Raw genomic sequence first — 17,164 nt, 5'->3', positions numbered from 1 at the left:
CTCTACACTCTCATGACTGGGCTTTGGTGAAGGACTATGATGACCCGAACTTCAACCACATCCCCCACCTCTACCTCGATTGCGACCTACTCCACGACCTCCACCTTTGGCTTTCCTAGCCATAATCCTAACACTTCACAAGAGCAAAAGTTTAGATCTACAACAAGGATACTAACAAGGGAAACACAAACACTAAGACCTAACAAAAGGTCAAGTTGAATGGGCTCAATTTAAAACTAGAGTATCAATTGTTGAAACTTTGGCTCTGATACCAAGTGCAATGCCCTGCCAAGAAACCCAAAAGGAACATACTAAAACATAGGAATGAAATCGGATTTTCTTTTTTAAAACATAATATATCATTAAGGTGCATTAAATTATAACATTGCACTGATTAATTACACAAGCGGAAGACATATCCATATTCCTAAAGGGTTTCCAACGAAGATTACTTTAAAAAGAAACTGAAAGCTTAAGGTTCACTTAACCACTTATGATGCATGTTAACTATCCCTAATACGTTGCAATGATATTCATTTAAAGAACTGAATTAGACATGCCAAAAGTTACATACTTGCATTTGATTTCATTACATACTAATGATTACATACATCTAGTTTACTACAATACATCATTCAATAACCTCATAATTACCATTACAAAATTTAACAACTTATAATATCTCACATACATTGCATTTAAATATCAATAAGGAAATACTGCATGAAAATAGACAATGCAACTCAAATTAAAACATATCACAACATTGCATAAAGTCTAAATAAAATATCACAATATAATGTTTCCACTGAAAAAGTCAACTGAAGTCAACATGAGTCTAAAAAGTCTGATCAAGGAAGGGGTACTACACATTCTACAAACTAGTTTGTTGTACTATTCTTGATAGTTGAGTCATCACATTAGACACTAAGTATCCTTATACTGCTTTGACCATTATATATGCATGCTATTTGAAGACCCTAGTTGTCCATACAATCATGGTGCTTTGTGGGAATGCCATACACATGGGTTGTCATGGGTTATCTCCTAATTTTTTTAACAATTGTCCCATCTAGTTTGTCATATAATATCAACTCTTTTTAATAAGATGACTCATCTCAGTAGGATCTAGTTCACATAGATGATCATTTACCAGTGTAGTGTTGGAAATTGCATACTCTTGCAATTTCACATACACTTTTGTATCCATTTTAGTGTCTATTCTCCTATTATTTGTGTAGGCTTATTTCAACCCTTGCACTAGAATTTTTCCCTCAAGATACTCAGGACCCCTTTTAAACTACCTTTTTGCGCTAGTTTTTCATTAACCTTATGCTTTTCTCATTGTATGTTGCTTTTAGCTAGATTTGTTTGGACATTAGCACTTAGCATGGATGTTTGCATGTTGCACTAGTGTCTCGTGATATTTTAATGTCCAAAGGTTGATTTTAAGTGTTTCATCACTTTTACATGCCTAGGTTAGTTAGATTTGTGTTTGTGTGTCCCACTAGCATTTGGTGATATTTTATTGTTCAAAGGTCATTTTCGAGCATTTCACCACTTGTCACTTGTCTAGGTTAGTAGAATCCACAAAAAATGATTTTTAACAGCTTGACGACCCTTCTTTCCCTCTTCTCTCCTTTTAAACATATCTTTTCACTACACAATCTCTCTTGGGTGTTCACTTGCAAATTCTTTCTCAAGCTTGCACAACTCTCTACAACTTGCTACAACAGTCTCTCATATCAATCTCCACAACTCTCTTGGCTTCCTTGAACCTTTTTGAAAATATCTTTCTATCATCTTTTGTCTTTGAGCATCCTAGGATTTATCACATCCATTGTCTATACATCTTATATCCTTGTGTCTATTTGTCCTTTGATTTATCTATATGGTTGCTATGGATGTGGGAACACCAAACACATGGACTTGACTAAGGCAAGTCTTTAAATAGCCTCAAACATCTTTTTTGTTATTTGCGTGTGCAGGTTTATTGGAGGCATTCAATGACATAGAGGTTTGCTAGTGTTTATTTATTGTTTATTTATTTATATAATTATTCATTTTTTTTCATTCGATTCATTTATTTGTCTCTTTTATCACGTTTGTCACTTTTGTGTTTTACGGGTTAGCTAAAACACGAGTTGCATTTTCGTGCTCTTTGTGCATCCTTTGGTTTGTAACCCTTTTGAGACTACAATGTTGTGTAGACGTCCACATGTCACATTGTCGTCCTTGGTGAAGATGCTTAGATTTAAATAAAAACTCTCTTTCATCCTCACATTCCATTTTTATAATTTGAAAATTTATTTTATTCATTTGTAATTATATATTTTCGTTAGTTTAACTAGTTGGATATATTGGTATATAGTGAAATTGGCTCTTAAAGCAGCATAGTTTTCCTTTTGCATAGTTACATTTCCTCCATTACAACAAGCCATTTCATTCTTCTTGGAGAATCTTATCGAGGATCTTTTATAGGCACCATTGTCCATACTCATACATCTTATGTGGACATCCCATGGGATGAGTAGTGTACTCTTATGATAGACATTTAGATATCATCTCCATCAAAATTTTGCATTTATTTATTGGGGGATCCCAATGGTTATTTCAATTGTTTCATACTACTCTTTTAGATACAACACCTTGGGATGTGTACATGACTAACCTTTCACATTTTTTTTTTGATTCCTATCATGTAGATTTGAAGGAAACCATTAAGGACATTTGTTTCCTCTTTGATGATATTTCTACAATAATAATTGTCTCATCTTATTTGGACGCCATGAGGTCACATTCAAACCCTCCCATTATTTCTCCATATATATGTTTCATTCATGTTGACACCGTTGTAGAAGTACTAGATTCTTCTTAGTGGAGATGTCTTATCTATGGTGAGAAAATACATCCATGGTTGTTGTACTTGAACTTTTCATGCTACTTGATTTATCTTATCAACATTTGTCATAAAATAGTAATGGGGCAATATTGAGTGGTTTTTTGAGAGATAATTTTTTTATATTTGGAACTTCATCTATCTACACATGATTTTGAGAGGTCACTTTCTTCAATTAGGTGTGAGACTTTTTTCAATTATGACTTCTTTTGGTACTAGCGTGATGATTAACCCACGATAGTGTGTCCCACTTTTTAGATAAAGTGGGAAATTGAAACAACATCTTAAAATTAATTTTCACAACAACTAGTTGATGTGAGCTATTGATTTTTAAGATTTTTATGTAGATTGTAAATGTTTTTTTCATTAAAATTGAAAAGATAATTTGTGATTTTTTTTACATAAGCTTTAATAAGTTATTTTTAATACTTATTTTTCAAATGGGATTTCTCTCTTCTCTTGTCCGTTCATTATTTTTAGTAGGGATCCATGTTTCCTTTGTGTATGTTGTTATTGCATCATTTGACCATGTTTCTTCTACTATTAGGGTTTCAACTATCGTGGGTGTGTTTCCTAGTATTGTGTCATTTGTCGTGGGTGTGCTTCCTATAACTATACCATCTCTTGTGGGTGTGTTTATTGTGTCATATTTCGTTAGTGTGCTTCTTGGCTTTGGTGGTTCCATAAGTTATATTGTTGTTACTAGTGCACAATCTATTGCTACAGTTGTTGCACATTATATGTTGACTTCTCTTATTGATGGACACAAAGATTTTGAAATGGGCTTCGTAGGGTTCCATGGTTCCTCTATACTCATTGTTGGCACATCATTTGCCTTTGTTTCTTCTTCTATTGGGGTTTCATCTACTGTGGGTGTGCTTCATATTGTTGTGTCTACTATTGTGTTGTTGGGTTTAGTTTCATTTGTGATGTGTATACTTCTTGTCTTTGGTGTAGTCACGAGTTTTTCTATTGTTGTTCCTAGTGCATAGTCTTCTATTGTTGTTGCACCTTTTGTGTCAACCTTTGTTATTGGTGGATACAAATTTGTTCATGTTGTTGGTTCAAGTTTTTCTTTCCCTTTTAAGGAAGAAATATACTCTTTGTGTCAAATCATTTGCAGTGGTGGTTTGTGACCAAGAATGTGTTGGAAAATGAAGACTTCTACCAAGATAGGGGTTTGGTGTGCAAATTCTCCAATTTGTGGCATTCACTTGTTGATCTTCACAAATGAGTGATGCATTCATGGAGGCCTCTTGTCGCAAGTAAGATTGAACTCTTCCCATGTGTTGAAGGATTTTATGTTTTCCTATTTTTCTCCTCTAAGGATAGTGATTTGGTATTGGGCAAGCTATGGGCTTGGGGGGAGCACTCTCTCTATGTTAAGCCATGGTCAACCTCCTTTAATCCTCTTACTAACCCATTAAATATGTGTATGTTGTGGGTTAGACTTTTGAACCTCGTACAATTTTGGGAGCCTTCTTGTTTTGATAATAATAGTAGCAAAAACAAGGGTCTTGACCCTTAATAAAACAACCCATAGATAGAGAAAAATTAACCAAGGGAGAAAGCCCCCAATAACTAGGTTAGGCCAACAAGAAAGCCTGTAAGACCAAAAAACTAACCAGGACCAACTCAAGGAGGGGTAGAGACACCCAAGCCTTGACAAGGATGGGTTTGAGCAAGGGGGGAGGACTTCCCCTTCCGCCTTCGACGAACCATAGTCCAAGCGATACAATCATTAGGATTGTTAAGAGAGAGATCAGGCAAGAGTGACTCTGCATGGTTGTAATCAGGAGCAACAACATAGTGTTGTTGTAGAACCGCAATAGGTTGTTGTGAATCAACATTAGACTACTATAGAGGAACATCATCAGGAGTAGAGACCATAGAAGTGGCGACATTAGAGACAAGTTCAGTAGGGGTGGAACGAGGCTGCAAATCAGGAGCAACAGGAGTTGAATCCTCATGGGTAACAACAACAATATCATCGTCGACATTGAGCAGCTCGCCAACCGAGTTAGTAGCGTAGATAGTTAGGTGATCCAAAGTGGCATCCTTCCACCAAGTAGCAACACCCTTGTGACATGGGAGGAAGCAATCTGATGTTAAATGACCTGTGGCAAAGCATTTTTTGCAGGGAAAGGGGAGACCCTCAAAATCCAGCGGTTGAGACCAAGGCCTATCCCCGACCATAAGGACCACATCCCCATGGAGCCTTCTTGTTATGTGCCCATTAGTAAATTTATTGGTCGCTTCTTGAATGTTGATGATTCTTCTTCATTCATGGGGCACTCCAGTTTTGCATGCATTTTAGTGGACATTGACATCTCCAAACCCCTTTATGAAGATGTGGTTTTGATGGTTGGGGACAAACCTCAGACTCAACCTCTTGATTATGAGGGCCTTTTCATTGATCACCTGGTTATGGATTCCTCTTTTGTATTGCAAGGGCTCTGCGATATGGTAGAAGGATACTACTGATGGCCACTTAACTATCAATGCTTTTGATTCATTGAGTGACTCCTACGATGATGATGCATCTCTTTCTTCTAGTGCAATTCTAGTACAGGTTATCGCTATTGCAAATTTATAGAGCTTTTCATAACTTGTTTAGAGTTTTAAATTGTTATATTCTTAAAAAACCCTAAACCCTTGTATTCTTCGTCAACTCTACTTTTTTTTCCTCAATGACTTGTTATAACTGATTTTTGGTCTTCTAATTTACAACTTGATATTTTAACATCACTGTGTCTACCAACCCATTTTCTTGGTCGTTCTCCTAGTTTATCGACCGAGTAAATTCTTCAAATATGACAAACTATCCCTGCTAAGTTCATGATGTCCTCCCCATTCTATCCAACTAGGCACCATGCTATTTAATTCTTGATTTCACAAGCATGTAACCTGAGCTTTTCCCACAAGGGCGAAACCACAGTTTGCTTACAAGTATTCCAAGTCACCACATATCCGGTCACATCCTTTCGAGTTGTCATATTTTCGCGTTTTCACAATAGTATCCCAATTAGCTTTCCCACAGTTCTGAAATTACGAAATCCTTCCATGTGTCATATGAGACCTACCATAACTTTTGTTGCTACTAAATTTTGTTTCATAGGAAAGGTGGTGGGACTTGCTTTTATCATTTCAAAACTATGCTATTGGCTAGTAGTACATCAAGATCCACCTTGGAATATGACGATTCTGTTATTGGTTTTGTAGTTTCACAACTTTGACTTTGAATCATATAACTATGAAGCAGCTAGAGGAGGGAACGTTTGAAGTGGCAAAGGTTGGAGCAACTAGAGATGAGGGGAAAAGAGTGTGGTTGTTCAAAGGCAAAGCCATTATTGCCTATTTCAGTCCTCATAATAGGGTAGAGCAACAAGCAAGCAACAAATAAGTGGTAGCAAATGTAGTTGGATACAATGCAACAAGGCCCATATGCTCACATAAGGATGAAGACTCAATGCAGAGTCTTGCATGCCAAGACAAATAGAAATCAAGTTCTACCCAAGCTTCCCTAAGTTTCGTTTGCTAGAATTGTAGAGGCTATCCTTGGAGGTGTGGGCCTGGGTTAGGGCCTATTGCAGAAGGTAGGACATTATTTGTCTTGTAGAGACTCATGAGCACGAAGGATGTAATACTCCCATGTTTGAAGGGTATTTTGTGGAACAAAGCAATGAGTAATGGAAAAGGTCACAGGGGTATAATGTTGATCATGAAAGAAAAATAAGGGAGTTTCATGTAGCTTTTAAAATAGGACTCCAATAAGCAATTTTTATGGTTCAAGGTCTTAGAAAAAAATTGCAATCATATTAGTATTGCAACATGTTATTTTGCTTCTTATTAGGATTGCAACATGTTTTTATGTTTGTTTGGCCTGTCCAAATTTTTTTGTTTGGGGTTTGCACCCTTGCTTGGTCTGTTTAATTTTGATAGCCTTTTGGCTTTGTAAAGGGTTAGTGCCCTAGTTGACATTGCTTTATTTATCAAAAACATGTTATTTCGCTTCACAAGCCTCCAAAACCTATAACAAATGTGGTCTAGACAACAAAGACCCCTTTGCAACCTTAAAAAAGGACATTGATGTGTTCTCTCAACACGGTAATGTCTTCGTTATGGGAGATTTCAACGCTAGAACTACGAGTTAACAAGCTAGCATTCTCAGTTGTAAAGTTGATTGTAATCTGGCTCACAAAAGAGGAAAAGCACCAATGGGAAAGAGCATCAGAAGGCACCGAAGGATGCAACCAATTTAATGAAGAGTTGCTTACTCTTTGTGGCATTTTTTATTTAATTATTTGCAATGGTATGATTAGATGGGCAAATTCAGGTAGTTTCACTTGCAACACTTACAACGAGACAAGTGTGGTTGACTATGCAATTTGCTCATGTAACTTATGTGAAAATATTGAGGAAGTTGTGATTGGTGAGCATTTATGGGATCTAAAATCTGATCATAGACCAATTTATTTAAGTCTTGTGTAGGCAAAAAAGAAGCAATATGAGGAGAAAACTTAACCATCTCAACAACCACATTCAAAGGGCATAATTCTTTGGACTCAATAAAATGGTAGTATTTTCAAGGCTACATTGGAGAGGATTTTTAAGGTGGAAAAAACTACATTTCATGGTCTCAATAGTCATATGTTAACAAATCTGATCCATGTGCTCACAAAGTGCAAAAGAAAAAAAAAAGAAAAAATCTGAGACAAATTGTTTCTTGGTGAACACATGGTTTGACGAGGAATGCAAAATGGCTAGGAGAATTTTAAGATAGTCAAATAAAAAAGAGAGAGACATCAACGCTTACAAACAAATTTTAAAGAAAAAGAAAGTTGATTTTACGATCACAAGGAGAGGAGCTATTTTTTTGGCAAAAATAATCCTGTTTTTTTGGAAAGAGCTTCAACCAAGAAAGAAGTAGATTGAAAATAATATCACAGGTACACAATGGTTTGATTATGTAAGGCAACTTTATGAACATGATTTGGAGGTGGCACCCCCACCCTTGGTCAACGCTACTATAAATTTTTTCACTTTGCAAGAGATCGAATTGGGTATTAAGAAGCTGGGTGTTGGTAAGGCTAAAGACTTAGTAGATCTTCAAGATGAGTATCTCAAGTGGGGCATGAAAGCCCTTGCTCCTCATATTACGAAAATATTCAACAACATCATCCTTCAAGGTTTCCCTAAAGATTGGACAAATAGTCTAGCTATACCTCTTTTTAAAAATGGTGATTTAATAACCCCTTCAATTATAGGACAATAATGATCAATCCTTTGTTTGCAAAATTATTTGGAAGCATGATAGAAAACATAATCAACAAATGGGCGGAAGAAAATCATAAACATACAAAAGATCTAAACATTCTACAGTTGACTGTGGTATTACTTTGAGACACATCATTGAAAAAGTCTAGGAGGAAAAGGAAGAAGTTTTTGTTGCTTTGTCGATTTCAAAAAAGGCTTTTGACACAGTCCCTAGAGATAAGCTTTGGCACAGATTGGAAGAAATTTCTATTCTTGTACATCTTAGGGTTGTTGTTCATAAATTTTATGAGGAGGTTAAAGTGAAAATCACAACTTCAGTTGACATTTCAAATAGCTTTAAGAGCGATATTGGGGTCAAACAAGTGTGCCCTCTATCTCCTACCTTGTTTGGCTTATATATTGACAAGCTTGAAGAATGGTAAAACGTGCAGAATGGCGAGGGTATTCATTTGAGTGAATTTTTGATAAGGCTTCTCCTTTATGTGGATGACCTCAATTTGATTGCTAAATCTGCCCTTGGTTTGCAAGAACATTTATTTTCTCTTGAGTGTTTTTGCATCATGGTGGGAATGCAAGTTAACATCAACAAAATGATGGTTTTATCAAATAGAAGGAAACAAAATTAACATAAGTTTTACTCTGAAGGCAACATTCTTGAAGAAGTGATAGATTACAAATACCTTAGAATTGATTTCAACAAAAAAATTCAGTTGGGAAGGCTGTAGGAAGAAAATACGTTTAGGAGGCTGGAAAGCATTTTATGCTCTTCAAAATAGATGCAGGGAGACAAAGCTATAGGATTGAAAAACCATTCGAACTATTTTTGGGGTTTTGGTATTGCTAGTTGTCATTTATGGGTGTGAAATTTGGGCCAACAGTACCTTGGTCTCTCAATGGAAGCAAATTGAGAGAATTCAAAAATGTTTAATCACAAGCAAGTTCAAAATCAAAAGTATGGTTTCGTATGATATCATGTTAAGTGAAATAGGAGTTATCCCTATTGAAGCAATTGCTATGGTGTGTCTCATTAGTTATTTAAAAAGAATCAAGCAAACAGGAGAAGGTAGATGGCCTAAGGTGGTTGTTAATGACATATTGTGCAAAAGAAAGAAGATGTGGATGTAGAAAAACATCAAATGGATGAAGAAATGAAACATTTTTTTGAATTCGCGCCCCACAAATAACAAGGAGATAAAGGCCTTCATTATAGATAAGTTCTACAAGAGAATTAGGGGTATTGGGCTAGGAAGAAAGAAACAATACTATATCAATGAGTTCGACCCCACTTATGATCATCTTCAAAAAGTTCACAGAGGGGCTAATATATCACGGAGAGCTAAAATTCTTATTGCTCATCTTAGAATCAACTCTCATCCACTTCAATGCAAGACGGGGTGGTAGAAAAGGCCAAAAAAGACTTGGGGAGAAAAATTTGCACGTTTTGCAACTTCGGGAGTGTGGAAACTGAAAAGCATTTTATCTTAGAGTGTGATGCACTTAAAGACAATAGGGATAAGTTTGTCAATATCTTAACCGCTAGCACATGGTATAATTTATTTAGCGAGGAGTATATCGAGAAGCTAAGAACACTCATCATCAACTTGCATAAGCAAAGAACTGATTGTAGAAGTTGGTTTTGATTAGATAGGTTGTCCCATAGTCTATCCTTAGCCTCGTGGATGTTAAAATTTGTTTGTTTCTTTATTGTGCTCGAGAAGCTACAAAGTCCTGGGCCCACACCTCCCAATGTTCAAAGGATTCATGTGGGCCCTCCTGTGTTCGTGTCAACAACTTCTGATTGGTTTACCATTTCTCATGTTAGAGGGCACTAGTAATTTAATGCTTATAAAACTATGAAATGGGACTCACTCCTTGGTTTGCATTGAAGAAAGAAATATCGGCCCCATTGCTCCATCTCAACTTATTCTTATTGGTTTCGTAATTTTGCGAGTGAGGCACCCTTGCCTTTTGACATTTGCAAAACTGTGACATGGGCCTACTTGCCACTATGGCAAGGATGTGTTCCAAGACCAATCATTTTTCGAATCAACATCATTTCATTGGTTGCAGGGTTTTACAATTAAATAATCAAAGGGTTTTTCTTAGTTGAGAAATCATGAAATGAACCCACTTTGTCTGAATAGGATTGTGGGAACCATCCAAATGGTGAGGTTTTACACTTTGCAGGAAGGAGGTGTGTCAGAATTTTGTTCTCCCCAAATCGTGTGATTACACCATGTGGTTAACATCCTACCAAGTAAAAGCACAATGTTGTCACCTTTTTATAAAGGAAGTAGCCAAGAGAACTAAAATTGTTTAACGTCGACCGCATAAAAGTGACATTTTAAATTGAATTTCAAAATGATATAAACTGATCAAATGTAGAAATATTAATAAAATTTATGTCTTATTTTATAAAAAAGTTGACATTTTTTCATATATTCAAAGACAAATTTTTCATTGCTGAAAATCAGGGGTTTTAGTCGACCTCACCAAAAAAAAATGAAAACGAACTTATTTTTTTCTAATTTTAATTTTCCAAATAAAAGACATATATATGCAGTGCTAAAAAAAATAAAATTTTGGTGTATATTTTTTTCATAATAATATTTCAAGTCCAACATAGTTGAATTTGGTAGTTTTCATCCGGCATCACCTTTTGTCTATTAAATTTATCATTATTAAAAAAACAAATTATACCATTTTGGAAAAGATTCTCTCATTAGTGAAAAATATTTATTTTTTATTTTTTAATATCATTTAATTATTATTTTTAATTTCGAATCAACGTCTTTTTGAAGTTAAAAAACCTACTTGCAATGTTTGAAAACTAAAAAATATTAAAATTAATCTAAATAAAAAAAAATTATATGTCCAAATTCTTCACTTCGAGCTCTACAAAAGAGTATTTTTCGATTTAAAAAAAAATAAAAAATTCTACCCAATGAAAAATAGAAGAGAAGTGAAAAGTTTTATATTAAGGATAGTTCGGCTGAACTCAGTTCAATTGAACTAGGTTTATATTAAAAATAGTTTGGCCGAACTATTGATACCATTTAGGTGCCACACTTGTGCCAATGGACGCCACGCGACATGGAAATCGTTCAACCAGCGTTCACTCAATTAGCCCAAAGGGTGACATAGGTCTATGCTTTTGCCCTATCATCCATTCCAAAAGTGACGAAGTCTTGTCATGTTTAATGCTAGTTTTCCAAAGGTTTTCATAGGGAGATCTGGACTAGTCGATGAATTTGATCTGTGTATGAGATTTCAGATTATGAGACAACTACTTTCGGCAACCCATCTCGTAGGTATGGCATCAATTGCGTCATGAGTAGCTACAAGTAAGATTTGATCGGTTATTGCACATTCAATTGTGAACATTTTTTCTTCTAGAGCTCCAGAAAGTTGTTTAGTGTGCTCGATTACTCAAACAAAAGTTGCAGTGTCCATTTCCACTTGCAATTAGGGTTTTCAAGTGCGATAGACGAAGAACTTCAAATTCTATGTTGATGCTCTAATTTGTTCGAGTTGCTATAGCTTCTTATTTCTCTTAGATTGCTAGAGTAAATTTAAAGGTCTTGTTAGTGAAAACCTATGTAGTTTGTATTGTTAGGGGTTATTATTTTAGAATTGTCAAAAAAAACCCTAGCTTCTTTCTTCGTCTGTAAAACCCTAAGCTATCAAAATGGCTCAGTCATCCAAGGAAACTAAGAGAAAACTTGATGAAGAGGTAATTATCATCCCCAAAATGCAAAAGATCTCAAGAGTCAAAGAGTTTGGAATCATTTTAGATAATTTGATAGATCATAATGTTGATTGCACAGATGCCATAATCCCTCCTTTTGGTTTCTCGGTCTTTAGAAATAGATACAACAAAGTAAAATACATGGTCCTTGTTTCAAATATTTAAAATTACAACCTTGGAAAAAATTGTTGGTTCCAAATATTTTTAGAAATGTAGATTTAATGTAGAGTTGGATCCTAAAGCCATGTTGGCAATTCATTTTGGTGACCTGAGAAGAGAATATGGAAGACTAAGAGGGTGGAGAATGAATAGATTGCCAAATTTTTGGCCCAAAAAGTTGAGTATAGAGGAGAAGAATATCACAATTTAGATGCAAGAGCCTCTATATTATGATGTTTTTGAAAAAAAATAGCAAATGCTTTAGTTTTCTAAAAATTTCATTTATTTATTTTATGATAATAAAATGACACTAATTACTTGATGTAGTAAAGCAAAGTTTTCCTAAATTATTGCAATTAATTGTATACAATACTTAAGTGTTCATTCCTATATGTCACTCTCAATATGCTCATTTGCTAATGTATTACTAATTATTTTAGAAGAGAAAGAAAAGGAAGTTCTAATTATTATGATAATGTGTATATGCTCAACATAAACAAAAATGCAAGTTCAAAAATTATTTCCAATGATACAATAATAAGTGTAATTTTTTAAATGTTTCAAGCAAATAATGTTGTGCTTTGATACATTATTGTCTAAATGATTTAACATAGAAAATAGCAAGGAAGTATGTAACTATAAGCCAAATTTTAAGGTTTGAATGCATATGTGACATAAGACAATGTCTACAATTTTTCAAGGATGCTTAATGGTTGTCAAAGAGCATTATTTAGCAATCAAGAATCAAGAAAAATGACACCAAAGTATGTCTTATAAGACTATTAGAAAAATGATCATATCAATATCCAAAGCCTTCCAAGTTGATACAATGTTTTAGCAATGACTTTTTTGTGTCAATGGATTACCAATAATGGAGGACAACAAACAACAAGGCAAGGAGACTATAAATGATGCTATGATATAGATTTAAGATACTTAGAAGGATACCAACAATTTGTACAATTAAAGTAAATATATAAATGTGATTTCCAAGTGTTTAGGAGTTGTCCAAAAACAGGGACGGTGATCTTAGAGCCTTAAAAGACACTCAAGGATTCCCAACTGATTTCCAACATCTTTGAAATGGTTCTAGTGAGAAAATATTCTAAAAACCTTAGAAAGTTTTAATAGTAAAAGAAGAATTGGAAATTAAAATTTTCAATGAAGGGAAGAAGAATAGCCTCCAAGTAGTAGTTGTGAATCCTTAGAAAGGTCAAGGATGGAGAAGAGAAGCTCAGAAGCTAATATGACACTATTTAATTATATACTAACACAAATCAAATCTAACAAACTAATAATTAATTTAGCAAACAAATACATAGAATATATTAAGTAAAAACTATCAATACAAAATACAAAACAAGAATCCAGTCTATGTATTGTATGTCCACAAAATCAAACACAATTTGATGAACTAATGAAGAAATGCGAATAATGTCCTTAGCTCACACTCTGTTTCACAATTCCCCTACAACATAGCACGTCTGATCCAAGTATGAAAAAATCATATAGAGAGATAGAAGAAGCTTGATCATGACCTATCACAAACTCTCAAGAAAATTACGTAGCTTTGAAAAGGATTCAATGGGGAAATAATAGAGAATTTATCCTAAGGAGAGGAACTTTCAAAATGAAGCAAAATAAAACTTCGAAGTTGTAAAAGGTTCAAGCAAATAGGAGTTACAAGAAGTCCAAGTGAGTAGAAAGCATTGCAAATAGAAGATATCTATTTTGTAACTATTGCCAACTAAAAGTAACGCTTTCACCAAGAGGATGAAACTAGGCAACACAAAATAAACTATCCAAAGGTAAACTAAGATATGCTAGTTTTGAGAACATGGTAAGGATGAGTGCAATGTTTCCTAAGGTTGGAAACATAGCACAAGAAAAGGTACTTGTATTTTTGAGATTGAAAATCAAAATAGACCAGTTTCACATGCAACATCCAAATCTACATACAACTATCAAACTCATAGTTGTGCAATTAATCCTATAGTAAACTAGCAATTTATACAATTGTAGTGTCGAAAATTGCATACCCCTTTGTAATTTGACCTACATCTTTTGTAACCACTTTGGTATCCATTCCCCTAGCACCTAAGTAGGCTCACTTTAGCCCTTGCATCAACCTTTTACCACTCAGGATGCTCAAGACACCTTTCAACAACTATCCTTTTGCTTCTGTTTTCTGTTAGTCATCTGTTTCTCTTGCCACTTGTTGTTTCTAAGCATGATTCATTTGGACACTAGCACATCGTGTGGACGTCCACACGCTACACATTCATCCTGAGACATCTTAACGTTTAAATGTCAGTTGTGAGCGCGTCTTTCCACTTGTCACCTACACATGTTGGTGGAAACGACTTATAGTCTCTTGAAACAACTCACCAGCCCTCTTTTCCCTCATCTTATCTCTTTTAAATCTATCTTTTCTCTCCATTGAAGCTCTCTTGGTTATTCAACCTCTCTAAGACTCTCTTATAGTCTCTTGGTCTCTCTCTTGGCTATCACAACTCTCTCTTACTCTTTCTCTTGCTACAACACTCTCAAGCCTTCACAATAATCTCTTGCAACTCTCTTGGCTTTCTCAAGCCTCTTTGGTAATATCCTTCTATCTATCTACTTATCTCGTCTTAGAGCATATTGGGACTTATCACATCCCTCTTCTATCATTTATCTTATCTTGCATTTATTTAATTTATCTATCTATCTATCTATCTGGGTTGTCAGTGGAGGTTGAAATGCCAAAACAGGAGTCTGACCGAGGTAGACTCCAAAACACAACCCCCAACATTTTCCTTCTTGCTTGTGTGCAGGTTTATAATCATAGGAATATGATCGTCTAGCAGGAGGCTTCAGTTGTGGACCGGTTGTGAATTCCTTTTATCTTTTCTTCTTTACTTTATCCTAATCATTTCATATTTCACATTTGTTAGCTTGGTTTCATAGTTTTTTTCACTTTCATTACATTGCACCCACGTCCTGTACTTTCTGTTCGACCTCTACACTTCATCCATATAGGATGACAGCGTGACTCGCGATGTCCCATCCTTGCGCACTTGTCCTTGGGATAGAGGCTTGACAGAGTCGTCTGAGAATCTAAGGTTACAAGTGGTTGCTCTAGTTTGTTATTTTTATCCCCTATCTCACCTTAGCGCTAGTTCTAGTAAGGTAGTGGCGGATCGATTTGTCCTCTAAGATTCATCGTCTTGGAGGTGACAAATCCCTTCCTCTACAAGAATCATAAAAGTTACCCTCCTTAATTTTATTTTAATGCACTTCAATAATATCTTTCTAATATAAGGATAAATGAAACTAGGACAGCGATGTAAGAACAAAGTACCATTAATTATTACTTGAATTTTTAAATAATCTATATTAAACTCAATCTTAATTTTTTATTAAACTTTTTTTAAGTTATATGTCTATCAATATTTAATTAATTTATGCTAAGATTTATGTAAAGAGGTATCTTAATTTTTTTACAATATTATATTATATATAACTCTCTTTGTTGTAGTAAATTGGGTTCAATACAAGGAACTACAAAAAAAGGGATACTGAAAGCCCAAATTTTGAAAAAAAAAACAAACCATCCACAACCTTTTATTGCATCAACAATAAATGTATTACTACAAAATTAGATATAATGTATATTATAGTTTATATAATGCATAATAATATATTATTATAGACTTCCTCGTTAATGGGATAGTTAAAATAAGATTTATTTTTTGTTAATCTACGAAAAAATAGTAAAGGGTTTTTGACACTTAATTTTGATGGGGCTGCTTGAGTGGATCATAGTCAAGCAAGCATAAATTAATTTCTCAAAAGCTATTCATATTACTTTACCAAAGGTGGATCTTTTTTATTAGATTTCAAAATAAATAGATAAAGAAGTCTTCTAGAGAGATTGAAAATAACATTTTTTGTTAGTTACAATTAATTCATTACTAAAAGAAGATTATTCATAGATCATATATACGTCAACAGAAGGTGATGTCTTGCTTTGAAACCTAAATGCTCTACGTTCTAAGGCTTGCAAAATATGTGAAACATTTTGAGTAAATAATCTTTTCGCTATTAACAAGATTACAATAATCTAACAAACATTTTAGTGAATAATGGGGTAGATCATTACTCTTCTTGACAATTATTTGTGTATATAGGAGTAAGCTTTTCATACTTCTCAAAAGAAGTCCCTTTAAACTTATCATTAAGGGTTTAAACTTTCAGGACTTATTTTAAAGGTCCAATGTACACAACATGGCTATATCAATTATAATATAATTTATTACAATTTTTTAAATATCAAAGTAACTTCTAACATTCTTCTACCCCTCATATTTTGTAATTAATACAACTATTTCACAAATTATATATATATATATATATATATATATATATATATATATATATATATATATAATTGGAGCAAGCATAATAAAGTGTTGTTGTTGTTGTTATATACAACAACACTTTATTATGCTTGCTCCAATTTTATATATATATATATATATATATATATAACAACAACAACAACACTTTATTATGCTTGCTCCAATTATTACGCATTACACTGTTTTTGTTTAAGACCTTGCTAACATTGTATTTTTTTCAATAATTAAATTTATAATGCCTCGTTCGAACAACCAAGGCGAAACTAGATGGAACAACTTTTTTTATACAACGACAAAGATATGACAACAAAATGTCACTCACACACTACAATGTGCACAAAAGTATCATATGGAACATTATGACACAAAGGAAATGACAACTAGAATAACATCACCATTGAATATACAAGGTAGTACCAACAAAAGATTCATCAGTTATGGGACATAACTACCATGATGAAACCTACAAGAGATAAATAACATCACCAAAAATAAAATGAGGTACAAACTCACAATCACGTTCTCTCATGACACCACATAATGATAAAATGAGGGAATCCTCAACCTTCAACCCATACCAAGGCACATTAAAAAACACTACTGACATACTTGAAATCCAACACCAACAATGGTTGTCTAGGATCCAACACGACTCAACTAGATGAAGACACTGTTATT

This window comes from Cryptomeria japonica, chromosome 6 (assembly GCF_030272615.1).
Source record: "Cryptomeria japonica chromosome 6, Sugi_1.0, whole genome shotgun sequence".
NCBI lineage: Eukaryota > Viridiplantae > Streptophyta > Pinopsida > Cupressales > Cupressaceae > Cryptomeria > Cryptomeria japonica.
This window is presented reverse-complemented; position numbering follows the sequence as displayed.